This window comes from Rutidosis leptorrhynchoides, chromosome 5 (genome assembly GCF_046630445.1).
Source record: "Rutidosis leptorrhynchoides isolate AG116_Rl617_1_P2 chromosome 5, CSIRO_AGI_Rlap_v1, whole genome shotgun sequence".
NCBI lineage: Eukaryota > Viridiplantae > Streptophyta > Magnoliopsida > Asterales > Asteraceae > Rutidosis > Rutidosis leptorrhynchoides.
In genome coordinates this window covers 125,184,327-125,198,884 of record NC_092337.1, presented here as the reverse complement: position 1 = coordinate 125,198,884, position 14,558 = coordinate 125,184,327, and the positions used below count along the sequence as shown (strand labels likewise).

The following is a 14,558-nucleotide window of genomic DNA, read 5'->3' as shown; positions in this document are numbered from 1 at the left end:
GAAACAGCTAAAGCTATTACCACAAGAAGTGGTACAACACTTAAACCACCTGAAATACCTGTAACTTCTGATGAAACTATTCCTACTCCACAAGAACCACAACCTGATCAAGATAAGGAAAAAGAACTGGTAGTTGAAAAGGTTAATGAAGATAACACAGTTAAGGATAAACCTTATGTTAAACCATACCAACCACCACTTCCTTACCCGAGTAAAATGAAGAAAGAGAAACTTGAAGCCGAGCAATCTAAATTCTTGGATATGTTTAAACAGATAAATGTAAATCTTCCTTTCATTGATGTGATTTCAGGAATGCCTAGATATGCTAAATTCTTGAAAGATCTGATCACGAATAGAAAGAAAATGGAAGAACTCTCGGCTGTTACTATGAATGCTAATTGTTCAGCAGTACTGTTGAATAAGATACCAGTAAAACTATCTGATCCAGGAAGTTTCACAATTCCATGTTTTCTGGGTAGTCTTAGTTCAATAGAAGCATTAGCAGATTTAGGTGCTAGTATAAATTTAATGCCGTATTCACTATACGCTAAACTAGACCTTGGAGAATTGAAACCAACAAGAATAAGCATACAACTAGCCGATCGATCAATAAAATATCCTAGAGGGATAATGGAGAACATGCTAGTTAAAGTTGGTACTTTAGTATTTCCAGTAGATTTTGTTGTTTTGGACATGGAAGAAGATTCTCAAGTTCCTCTCATATTAGGAAGACCATTCTTAAACACGGCTAAAGCAATGATAGACGTGTTCGGTAAGAAACTGACCCTAAGTATAGAGGACGAGAGTGTTACCTTTTAAGTTGATAGAGCAATGCTACAACCGCAATCTGCAGATGATACATGTTATTATATTCAAACTATAGATGCACATGCAGAATTATTAGAAGAATTTCCAGAATTACAAGGAACAGGAGAATGTTCTTTAGGAGAAGGTAATGAACCAATTGATGAAGCTGAAATGTTAGCTACACTTATAGCTAATGGATATGAACCAACAACAGAAGAAATTCAAATGCTAAAAGAAGAAGACAAATATCGATACAAATCATCGATAGAAGAACCTCCGAAATTAGAGTTAAAGCCACTTCCAAACCATTTGGAATACGCTTATTTACATGGTGAATCTGAATTACCTGTAATAATATCGTCTTCTCTTACTGAAAATGAGAAATTACAACTCATTTCTGTGTTGAAAGCTCATAAACTAGCCATTGCATGGAAGATTCATGATATTAAAGGAATAAGTCCTTCGTATTGCACACATAAAATCCTTATGGAAGAAGGTCATAAAACGTATGTGCAACGCCAACGAAGACTAAATCCTAATATGCAAGATGTTGTTAAGAAGGAAATTATTAAACTGTTAGATGCAGGTTTAATTTATCCAATTTCTGATAGTCCATGGGTAAGCCCAGTTCAATGCGTACCTAAGAAGGGTGGCATGACTGTCATTACAAATGAGAAAAATGAGCTTATTCCTACTAGGACTATAACAGGATGGCGTGTGTGTATTGATTATAGAAAATTAAATGACGCCACCAGAAAAGATCACTTTCCCTTACCTTTCATTGATCAAATGTTGGAAAGATTAGCCGGAAATAGTTACTATTGTTTTCTAGATGGATTTTCCGGATATTTTCAAATTCCAATAGCACCCGAAGATCAAGAGAAAACCACGTTCACATGCCCTTATGGTACTTTTGCTTACAAACGCATGCCATTTGGACTTTGCAACGCCCCTGCAACCTTTCAAAGGTGTATGATGGCGATTTTTCACGACATGATAGAAGAATGCATGGAAGTTTTCATGGATGACTTTTCAGTCTTCGGTGATACATTTGAATCATGTCTAGTTAATCTGGAACGAATGCTAATTAGATGCGAACAATCAAATCTAGTTCTTAATTGGGAGAAATGCCATTTCATGGTTAAAGAAGGCATCGTTCTTGGACATAAAATTTTAAAAGAAGGAATTGAAGTGGATAGAGCTAAAGTAGATGTAATTGCTAAACTTCCACATCCCACCAATGTTAGAGGAGTTAGGAGTTTTCTAGGGCATGCCAGTTTTTACCGACGTTTCATAAAAGATTTTTCTAAAATTGCCACTCCTATGAATAAACTCCTAGAAAAGGATGCTCCATTCATCTTTTCAGATGAGTGTATCAAATCTTTTAATATTCTTAAAGAGAAACTAACTAATGCGCCGATCATGATAACACCAAATTGGAATCTACCATTTGAACTAATGTGCGATGCAAGTGATTTTGCAATGGGAGCCGTTTTAGGACAAAGGATTGAAAAACGATTTCAACCTATATATTATGCTAGTAAGACGTTACAAGGAGCACAAACGAATTACACAACTACTGAAAAAGAACTCCTTGCTATTGTCTTTGCTTTTGACAAATTTCGTTCATATCTCGTTCTAGCAAAAACGGTGGTCTATACCGATCATTCTGCTCTTAGATACCTATTTTCGAAACAAGATGCCAAACCACGATTAATTCGTTGGATCTTACTATTACAAGAGTTTGATATTGAAATCCGAGACAAAAAGGGAGCAGAAAATCTCGCCGCCGATCATCTTTCTCGTCTTGAAAATCCCAATTTAGAAGTTCTAAATGAATCAGCCATACAAGAAAATTTTCCTGATGAATATCTATTGAAGATAGATTATAAAGAAATCCCATGGTTTGCAGACTATGCAAACTACTTAGTTTGTGGATTCCTTGAAAAAGGATTATCGTACCAAAGACGAAAGAAATTCTTCAGTGATATAAAACACTATTTCTGGGAAGATCCACATCTGTTTAAAAGTTGTCCCGATGGTATTAAATAAAATTAGGTTTGGCGACCGAAATTATTGATATCATTCAAAAATTTATTACATCACTGCGAAATTTAACGTTTATTCTTAAGGTATAAATATCTTTAATCAATCAACCCAAAATATTTCCAAAATTCGTCATGAGTTAAATTAGGTCTTGGAACCGAAATTACTTTACCGAAAAGAGGGGCGCATATTTTTGATAATATTTGATTGATAAAAGTGGGATAAAAAGTCAAAAAGATTTTTAATTTTATTTTTACCATGTTTTTAAAATTAATATTTAAATCTTAAATTAATATTGTAAACTTTGTAAAAATAATATTTTTAAAATTGTAAATATTTGAAAAATTAATATAAGTTTGGTGTGAATTTATAATATGAATTTTTAAATTAAGTTTGGTGTGAATTTTTAATTTTTAAAATATGAATTTTTTAATTTTAGGCATTTCAAATTTTAAGTTTGATGTGAATTTTTAATATTAATTTTGAATTTTATATTTAAATTGTGTGAATTTAAAAACAAAAATTTACTTTATCTCATTAAGTTAAAAATATGATTTTTAAAATTCGTCGTAAGTTGAAGACTAGGTCATTGAACCGAAATTGCTTTACCCGAGGGAGGGACGAGAACTTTTATTATCATTATTTTTAATCTTATTGATTTAAAGTATGCCAAAAAAATTAAAAAATCCAAAAATCTAAGCTTTTAAAACAATTGCTTGAAAATGACAAATTTTAAAATTTTGTCGAGTGACGGACTAGGGCATCGTTCCGAAACGCCCTCATTCTTAAAAGAAACAAAATTTTAAAATTAATTAATATTTGTTTTATAAGTTAAAGGTTTTATAAAAAAAAAAAAATAGTATGTATATATTTGTTTGTAGTTTATCTTACAAGACAGGGTAAAACAACGCGTTTTCAAAGACTGGCATTAAGTTCAGCAAAAGCAAGTAATTTTGACGACAAGATGCAAAATATGTGTGAAATAACAAACAAGACGGGATAAACAAATGACGTGCACCATTTATCATTCAACAAACAAACAACAATATGTTTGAAACTTTGGTAAAATTTAATCACTTTTCTACGCTTATCACCCTCAATAATTTAAATTGTTACTGATTTCTTGCAAATGAGGGCATTGCAAGATCTTAAGTGTGGGAAGGGGTTAAATTCTTTCGGATTTTAAAATTTTTTTGATTTAAACACTTGGTTACCATTAAAAATACTAGTAACGCAGTAGTTGTATTAGAATCTAGTGCTCTCCGATAACAAGGAACAGCCCTAGTCTTATATACTGACTACCCACTTCTAGTAAATTTTTCAAAATTTTCAACAAAATGAATTCAAAATCATGTTTATACATATTTATGAACGATGAAAACTAGGTCATTGAGCTGAAATTATCGTTACCTCGGAAAGGACATAAATTGAGAAACAACTAAAATGTTAGAATTCATTTAAGAATGGAATAGAGGAGAAAAAGGCAAAGAAAAACATAAATAAAAGCCAAGTGTGGGAAAACTTTACCAAGTTATTCAAAACATATATCACATATTATTGTACAAACAATTGAAAATACTTTTGTTTTGGACGATAATCAACTGTTTTACCCGAGGAAAGAAAAGAAGAGATGGATCTACACGATGAATCAATTCCATCATTTAAAAGGAAGTAAAGTCTTCCGAAAAAGACACGCGCTTCTTGATTTAGGTCAGGAAGTTGTCGTCCAGACCAGCTGTAGGTTGACGAAAAATCTAGAAAAGTCATCACTAAAATCGGTTGGAAATCCACGGACCTCAGCATCAAACAGGGTCGCCATGTGGTCAGATTTATCCTAACCATGAGAAGGATTTATCTCGTACAATGGGGAGGCACCGTGCAAATTAGCTTGATAAGACTAATGAATCAGATCCCCAGAAAGGATAATCTCCTTAAAGATTAAAAATCAGCTTTTAAGACTGATATTACTCAATCCTTGAGATTGACCTTAAAGATTGAGAATTCAAACTCATGGAATTCAATGATATCTAAACTCGAGCTTGAACGAGAAAATATTTTGATCAAAAATACAAACCGATTTGTTTTCTGAAAATCCATTTTCAATGCGTTCATTACCATTGAACGTAAAATCCTAGGAATTCACCTGGAATTCATTAGGTCACCTGAACAAAATTGGGTGGCAACCGTAAGAACGGTGTTTGCATAGCATGGTCGGAGACAGGACCTTGTGCCAGACCGAAAAAATTATAGGATGATCTTTACTATTGCTCCTACCAAGGATAGTACTAGCATCCGACACGTTAAAAAAGACCATAAACATCTGCATGTCATTGGACATTGCCTTAACAGTTTCTTGTTCATCGCTTTCCTTTACAACCGGACGGTAGTTTACCGAAAGGTAATATACGGAACAAGTAAACTGGATGTGTGCTTTCTGATACCGGGATAGCAGTGGATTACACGAGCCTAAAAGTTTTAGCCAAAATATTGATCCACAAATATATTTTGCAACACCAATGATGGATCAAATCAGAAAACTTGTCTAGGGTAAAATCTAGCTTGAATTTTCAAAAGATAAAATATTTTCATAAAGATCTAATTTCCTTAAAGGATCTAAATTTTTATAGTCATGTGGGACTGTAAACCGCCTTTCAAATGTGCACTTTGCTTTGGAAACCGAAAGTAAATCGGCTATTTGATTGAAAGTGTCGTTGACCTAAACCCAAGGCAACTGTGAATGACACATCCACCTTTAACCACATCGTTACTACCATTGTTTATACCGCCGTATTGAAGTCACTGATGTACAAAGTGTGAAGAATAAATAAGTGATTCAAGTGTTTTTCAAGACTATATTGCTTGAGGACAAGCCACGCTTAAGTGTGGGAATATTGATAAGGCTAAAAAGGAACATATATTTCATAGCATTATCCCCCAAGAAAGACAAGATTTTAGTTGCAATTGTTCCATTTTCAAGTAATATTCGTTTATATTAAATAAGTGCGAAGACAAAAGGCGAAAACGACGAATTGAAGACACAAAGGTCCAAAAAGCTCAAAAGTGCAAGATACAATCAAAAAGGTTCAAATTATTGATGAAGAACGTCTAAAAATGACAAGAGTACAAGTTACAAAACGCAAAGTACACAATATAAAATTGTACGAAAGGACGTTCGAAAATCCGGAACCGGGACATGAGTCAACTCTCAACGCTCGACGCAACGGTGTAAAAATTATGAGTCAACTATGCACAAGAATAAAATATAATATTTAAATAATTCATAATAAGAATAATATTAAATAATAAAAAGTTGTTAATTTAGTATAGTTCAGGGGTCGTAAGTGAAAATTCAATTTATACTTTTGCCTATAAAAGGCGATGTAGTTTTATGATATCGGTACACTTTTTTTTCTCATATATCTTTCTACCGATCCAATATCAAATATCAATATCTATATTCTATATCTCTATCATAATGTTAATGTAATAAGATATAACAATAATCTTAATTTTAATTTTAAATTATAATAATAATAAGATTTATGATAGAGATCGTTTGAGTGTATAAGTCGAAATTCTGTCCGTGTAACGCTACGCTATTTTTAATCATTGTAAGTTATGTTCAACCTTTTTACATTAATGTCTCGTAGCTAAGTTATTATTATGCTTATTTAAAACGAAGTAATCATGATGTTGGGCTAATTACTAAAATTGGGTAATTGGGCTTTGTACCATAATTGGGGTTTGGACAAAAGAACGACACTTGTGAAAATTAGACTATGGGCTATTAATGGGCTTTATATTTGTTTAACTAAATGATAGGTTGTTAATGTTAATATAAAGATTTACAATTGGGCGTCCCTATAAATTACCATATACACTCAATCGGACACGATGGGCGGGGTATTTATATGTACGAATAATCGTTCATTTAACCGGACACGGGAATGGATTAATAGCCACTAGAATAATTAAAACAGGGGTGAAATTATGTACAAGGACACTTGGTATAATTGATAACAAAATATTAAAACCTTGGGTTACACTCAGTCGACATCCTGGTGTAATTATTAAACAAAGTATTAAAATCTTGTTACAGTTTAAGTCCCCAATTAGTTGGAATATTTAACTTCGGGTATAAGGATAATTTGACGAGGACACTCGCACTTTATATTTATGACTGATGGACTGTTATGGACAAAAACCAGACGGACATATTAAATAATCCAGGACAAAGGACAATTAACCCATGGGCATAAAACTAAAATCAACACGTCAAACATCATGATTACGGAAGTTTAAATAAGCATAATTCTTTTATTTCATATTTAATTTCCTTTATTTTATATTTAATTGCACTTCTAATTATCGCACTTTTATTTATTGTTATTTAATTGCACTTTTAATTTTCGCACTTTAATTTCTGTCATTTTAATTATCGTCATTTAATTTACTCTTTAAATTAAGTTTTAGTTATTTTTATATTTTGCATTAGGTTTTAATTGTGTTTTAAGTTTTAAAAATCGACAAACCGGTCATTAAACGGTAAAACCCCCCCTTTTTTATAATAATAATACTACTACTTTATAGATATATATTTTTCTATTTTTCTATTTTGTGCGCGTTAAACTTCTCGAGCTTTCCCTGTGGAACGAACCGGACTTACTAAAAACTATACTATAATACGATTAAGTACACTGCCTATAAGTGTTGTAGCAAGGTTTAAGTATATCCACTCGATAAATAAATAAATAACTTGTGTAAAATTGTAGCATATTTAATAGTATTTCGTACCCCATCCCTACAACATCAAGTATTTTTGGTTATGGGTATTGATCGAGGGTATTGCTCGTGAGGTCAACCTAACGTTTATCATTTTCGTTTCGTCTACGTACTTTCCTGCAATATTGAATCTCAATATTGATACGTGAGCACTCATAACTTAACTTTTATATTTCAATAGTGTATCCCTGACTAGTGCTCGAGTATATAGGATTATGCATGCTTGTACATTCGATATTGTCCTTAGATAGGTTTGTTGAATCCTGAATTAGATACATATGCTACTGAGACAGGGTATATGATATGCATGTCATTGGAAAGCTAGCAAAAAATTAAGAACTTTTCATTTAGATATCGAATGGTTTCGATGAACGGATTAGAAGTTATAGTCAACTGAATTTTAGTATTATTGTTAAAATGATTATTATTACTATCGTCGTTATTATTTTAATAGAAATATCATTGTTATTATAAAATATCATTATTACTATTATGTTAGTATTATCATTTTATCATAATAACATTTTTAGTAAATATAAATATTGTTATTTTTGTATAGAATAATAATAATTATTATTACAAAATAATACAACTTTTACTTATTATTATTATGATCAATATTATTTTATCAAATAAATAGGGGATACAAAGATATTTTTCACCACGCGTAATATAATTACATTAATAATACTTACCACTATAGTTTTATGATATTAAGTGAACTTTATAAATTTTACTACTTAAGATATATAAAAGTATATTTTATCATATATAAACGTTAATATAAATTTTTATTAATAAATGACTTTTATTATTATAAAATCTAATAAATATATTTAAATATATAAAATGACTATAGTTAAGTTATATAATAAACACGTATAAATTTTAGAAGTCATTTTGGGTTAAGTTGACTTTTGTTGACTTTTGCATATTAGTCTCGAGCATTAGGATTGTGGTACACTATGACTTGACCAAAAATTATTAGACAAATATTGACCAACATATAAATATATATAATTAATATAGGTTCGTGAATCCGAGGCCAACCTTGCACTTGTTAAATGACGTTATATGTATTTTTACTACGAAATACAGTATGGTGAGTTTCATTACTCCCTTTTTATATATATTTTTGGGCTGAGAATACATGCGCTGTTTTATAAATGTTTTACGAAATAGGCACAAGTAATAAAACTAATTCTATGTGGGTTTAAACCAGAAATATACCCTTAGCTTGGTAACATTAAACTACTTGTCTATGTACGGTAGGCGCGAATCCTAAAGATAGATCTATTGGGCCTGACAAACCTTATCCTGACTATGGGATGCTTTAGTACTTCGAGGTTATTTTAAACACACCTGATCTGGTGTACTTCAGAGGGTAAAACATGAACGTTAAGGCTTGTTACCGGGTGCCTACAACTTATAGAATACTTTTATACACTTGCGAGTGTACGGATATTTATAGAAACTGAAATCTTGTGGTCTATTACTATTACGGAAATGATTGATTATGATAAACTAATGAACTCACCAACCTTTTGGTTGACACTTTAAAGCATGTTTATTCTCAGGTATTAAAGAAATCTTCCGCTGTGCATTAGCTCATTTTAAGGATATTACTTGGAGTCATTCATGACATACTTTGAAAGACGTTGCATTCGAGTCGTTGAGTTCATCATGGTTAATATTAAGTCAATTATAGTTGGATGTAATATGAAATGGTATGCATGCCGTCAATTTTTGATGTAAAGAAAGTTTGTCTTTTAAAAACGAATGCAATGTTTGTAAAACGTATCATATAGAGGTCAAATACCTCGCGATGTAATCAACTATTGTGAATCGTTTATAATGTATATGAACGGATCCTTTCAGTTGGTATCAGAGCGGTGGTCTTAGCGAACCAGGTCTTGCATTAGTGTGTCTAACTGATAGTTGTTAAGATGCATCAGTGAGTCTGGACTTCGACCGTGTCTGCATGTCAAAAGTTTTGCTTATCATTTTTAGTCTGAAATCATCTACTTACCACCTTTAGGAAATTACCTGCTTATCATTCTTAAGTCTAGATGCGTTTTCCTACATTTATTGCATAATAGTGTATAGACGAATTCTTATCTTAGCATATCTGTTACTGTGAACTTTGACTGACATCTTTCAAAGATTCCTCCGTAATTTATGGGATTTTGGTATTATATATACATATGTAAATTATGTATTGAAGAATACCAAATCTAAATTCTATAATCTATTTCATACAAAAAAATTCTTTCCCTGATCATACAAGATGGATCCCTCAACCAGTTTGAGTTCCTCGGATTCCGACAGCTATGTCGATATGGATTTCCACATGAGCTCCGAAAGCAGCGTGACCGGAATGGATCAACCAATTAGCCATCATCTATTCTGGATGAATTAGGGATGGGTTCGTAATCTACTTAACCATTGGAGACAAGAAGAAGGTGATCCCTTTCATCCACCACATTGCCCTCTTGGCAATGAACCTGAAGCACTTACTGGCGAACCTGTCCGAAACACCATTTTCTCTCTCATTTCCAGAGTATCTCGTCATGATTATATACTACACCAAATTCTAGATCTTATTTATCCGCTCGTCCGAACCGACAATCACCCCGATGTAATAGAAGAAGTCAACGAGCTTCGCGCTCGGGTAGTGGCTTTGGAGAATATGGTACAAAGGTTACAAACACCAGCAGCAGCACCAGCAGCATAACCAGTACCACCATCAACAACATCAACAGTACCATTACCACCACCAACAACAACCGCATTGCAAATCTCAACTTCACAATCTGTCCCACGAGCATCGACGTCATATGCCATGTAGATACCAAGGAATACCACAACGATTAAGTATTGATTCATAACTTCATTGGGGAAACATTCTACGGTGATTATGTAATTTCTAAAGTTTAGAAATTATCTATCCTAGCCTTAACCATAAATCAAATGAGTTTAATTTAATATTAACTCATTAAATCTATATTACATCTGAAGAAATATACACATATATATTTCCATAAAGACTGTAATAAAATTCTTTTGTACAAAATATTAATTGTGAATTTTTTTTTTTAACGGGTAGGTAATACCCGAGAGATATATAAATTCACAATTAATATGTTACATTCTTCGAATCTGATTCAGCAAGTCATCCATTATACTCCCTACTTTCACAACAATATACATTCTTTTATAGAAATCAAAACAACCATACTCATTCAAAATCTAATTACATATTCTGATTTTAAAATCTCAGAATTCGATTCAAGATATAACCGAAATCATCACTCTTAGATTCCTACATCTTTCAAAACTATACTTTGACTTCAAAACTGTCCTAGAACCTCATTTCTATTCATGGAACTCACAAAAATATTTGTATCATTCAAAATCTTAGAACATCATATGTATATTAACAATTACAATATGTGTTCAAATACTTCGAAATTCCTAAAGACATGCGAGATGATTATCCAACCACACATTACCTACTGTCATGCACCTGAAAAGCTCTCGAAACCAAAGTTATAGTTTAACACGTATACATGTCAAATCCTTTGATATTTATTACCAAATATAATTTTTCAATCTCTTTCCAAAATAGACAGGTTTGTCACAGCTCCAGCAACTCACCTTCATTTGTTTATAAGAATAAACCCTTCATCATGGTTACCGGGGAACCTTTCATATCTCGTCACATTAGCAGTAAACTTATCAACAACTTCATTAACCTTCGACTTAAGCCTCTCCTAAAATCCACTATACTTATTCATTAAAACCCCATCATGTACTCACCTACATCCTGTAACAATAATTGTCACACCAACTCTGGGAATTAGCAATCAGTATTTTGAATTTCGCGACAATTTTATGTTAAAAGTTATATGTATACATATAACGTCTATCTCCTAGACTTACATACTTCGAATGTGAATTTTCTGAAAAACATCCCCAAACTATGAACTAGTTCTCCGAAATTGGAAAAATGCTGATGAAGCAGCAAAAACTGTAAACGACTTTAACAGTCAAAAGTTTGATGATAAAGAATAGTATGGTGGTAAAGCTGAGAAAAAGAGAAGGTTTGAAACTGGAAAATGGATTGAGCAGACCATGAAGGAGGCTGTGGACAAATCACAAAGACTAAACCTGCCTTCAAAGGATCCAAATGTTTCAGTTCTACTGAAATCATTAGCAAACACCTTACTTCTTATTCTAAACCTTCACAGACAAATCTTCTTCATCATCCATCTATGTTAAGAATTCTAAGATATTATCGTATCTTTTATTATAAATATCTTCGATATTCCTGAAGATATTTTCACAACCATTCTTATCCGAAATCTTTTATCTCTTCGCAATATCTGCGTTACAACATAAAAAGAAACTGTGTTAGTTTCTAAATTCTGAAGAAAAAAAAATTCGAATTTAAAATATGAATGTTTTTAAAGCAGTGTTGGGAACTGAAACATGAGTTAGTATAATATAATGACACTTGATCAACGTGATTATATTACAGTAAGTCATGCTGAGTTTCTAATGGAACGTGATGATTCATAGAACATACCGTCATCATGTACTATTTACACGACTCTTACATTCTACCCAATTTCCAAACATATTAAGAACATATCATCTTGATAGCTCTATATTTTCAGATATTCTGGTAAGTTGCCAAATTAAGATCGTGCCATTACGATTTTCTTCTTGGAACATTAACTATGTTCATCCAAAAATTCATATCTACGAATTCTGGACCATTATCCGCTTGACTTAAGGCTGGGAAGAGAAAATGAAAGCATGAAGCTCCGAAATATAATGGAGAATATAAAGCCCGATAACAACCTCGAAATTACAAACCGTGTATATCAATGCGTATAGAAATATAAAGACACGGGAGAATGAAAAACACAATAACCCCAAGGTAATGGTAGAAGAAAATAACTTCCTCCGGTGGTAGATGAAAAAGAAGAATGACAGATATAAAAGTTAAGAGTATATCAAGAATCAATACTGGATGAAGCATATTAACGAATGCTTTAAAGTATGAATTGGGGAGAAAGACTAGAAGGTGTGAGCTGTGGAAATAAAGAAACGAAGGGGGTGGATTTATAGTAAAATATCAGACAGAGAAATCGAGACAGATTATCGCATTTAATCAAAGAAGGTCATGATTTTCTTAATCGCCGAAGAACCAAATCTTATTGCAAAGATTTTCTTTAAATCCAATGAATTCTGGAAATCAATCATAACTACGTCATCGGTTAAAATAAATATACGTTTACTCATTTCACTCTCTTGCGATAACTTCACTTATACTCTTCGCGTAATCAAATTGTTTTATCTATATTACTCAATGATGATAAAACTCTATTTATCAACTCATATTCGTCATGAAAACATTTTTATAGTTAGCCATGACGACCTCGATCAAATTTCGGGACGAAATTTCTTTAACGGCTAGGTACTGTGACGACCCGAAAATTTTCGACCAAATTTAAACTTAACCTTTATATGTTTCCGACACGATAAGCAGAATTTGTAATGTTGAATCTCAAAAAGTTTGGAACTACATTCATGTAATCAATTATCCTTTGACCGTGTTCGACGATTCACGAACAATTATGTGTATATAGATATGTATATATAATATATAATATTAACTGAAAACATTAACAAAGTATTAGATATATGATACTTTACATGAACGTATTTGTTTCGATATATTTATTGACAGAATTAAGAGATAATATCAAATGATTGAATTATCAGATACATTATGATATGATTACGGGCCTATGTTATGAGGTCCACTGTGATTTAAGAAATCTATTCTTTTTGACCACTCATTACTTAACTAGTATGATAAAATAACGATATTTATATTTTATTTTATCAAATATATATAACGCTTTAAATTAATATTATATATATTTATACGCGTATTATACGTACATAGTTTTATACTTTTACTATACTTTAACTTTACTTTTAATTACTTTTACTTTACTTTAACTTTAATAATTCATACTTTAATAATTCACTTTAATAATTCATACTTTAATAATTCACTTTAATAATTCATACTTTAATAATTCACTTTAATAATTCATACTTTAATAATTCACTTTAATAATTCATACTTTAATAATTCACTTTAATAATTCAAAAATCTATTATAAATAGAATTCAATAGGTTTTATTATTTCATAGAAACTTGAAAATATATTTCTCTAAACTCTCTCAATCGAATTACACATATATATTTTCTTTGTATTATTTCAAGATATTATTAGTATACATAAAATACTACGACGGAGTTATATTCAGACGATTTTAAAATAAGTTTTCAAACGGAATAGAGCTAAGGAAATTATGGGTTATAGCTATGGAGGTTATGGGTATTGATCGAGGGTATTGCTCGTGAGGTCAACCTAACGTTTATCATTTTCGTTTCGTCTACGTACTTTCCTGCAATATTGAATCTCAATATTGATACGTGAGCACTCATAACTTAACTTTTATATTTCAATAGTGTATCCCTGACTAGTGCTCGAGTATATAGGATTATGCATGCTTGTACATTCGATATTGTCCTTAGATAGGTTTGTTGAATCCTGAATTAGATACATATGCTACTGAGATAGGGTATATGATATGCATGTCATTGGAAAGCTAGCAAAAAATTAAGAACTTTTCATTTAGATATCGAATGGTTTCGATGAACGGATTAGAAGTTATAGTCAACTGAATTTTAGTATTATTGTTAAAATGATTATTATTACTATCGTCGTTATTATTTTAATAGAAATATCATTGTTATTATAAAATATCATTATTACTACTCCCTCCGTCCCAGATTAATTGTCCCCAGACAAAAAACACACAGTTTAAGAAATGTC

General features: G+C 31.6%; 1 pseudogene; it reads left to right on the top strand.

The window, feature by feature from the left end:
- The window catches only part of LOC139848998 (presequence protease 1, chloroplastic/mitochondrial-like), an 83,738-nt pseudogene that overhangs the window by 57,585 nt on the left and 11,595 nt on the right, over positions 1–14,558 (top strand).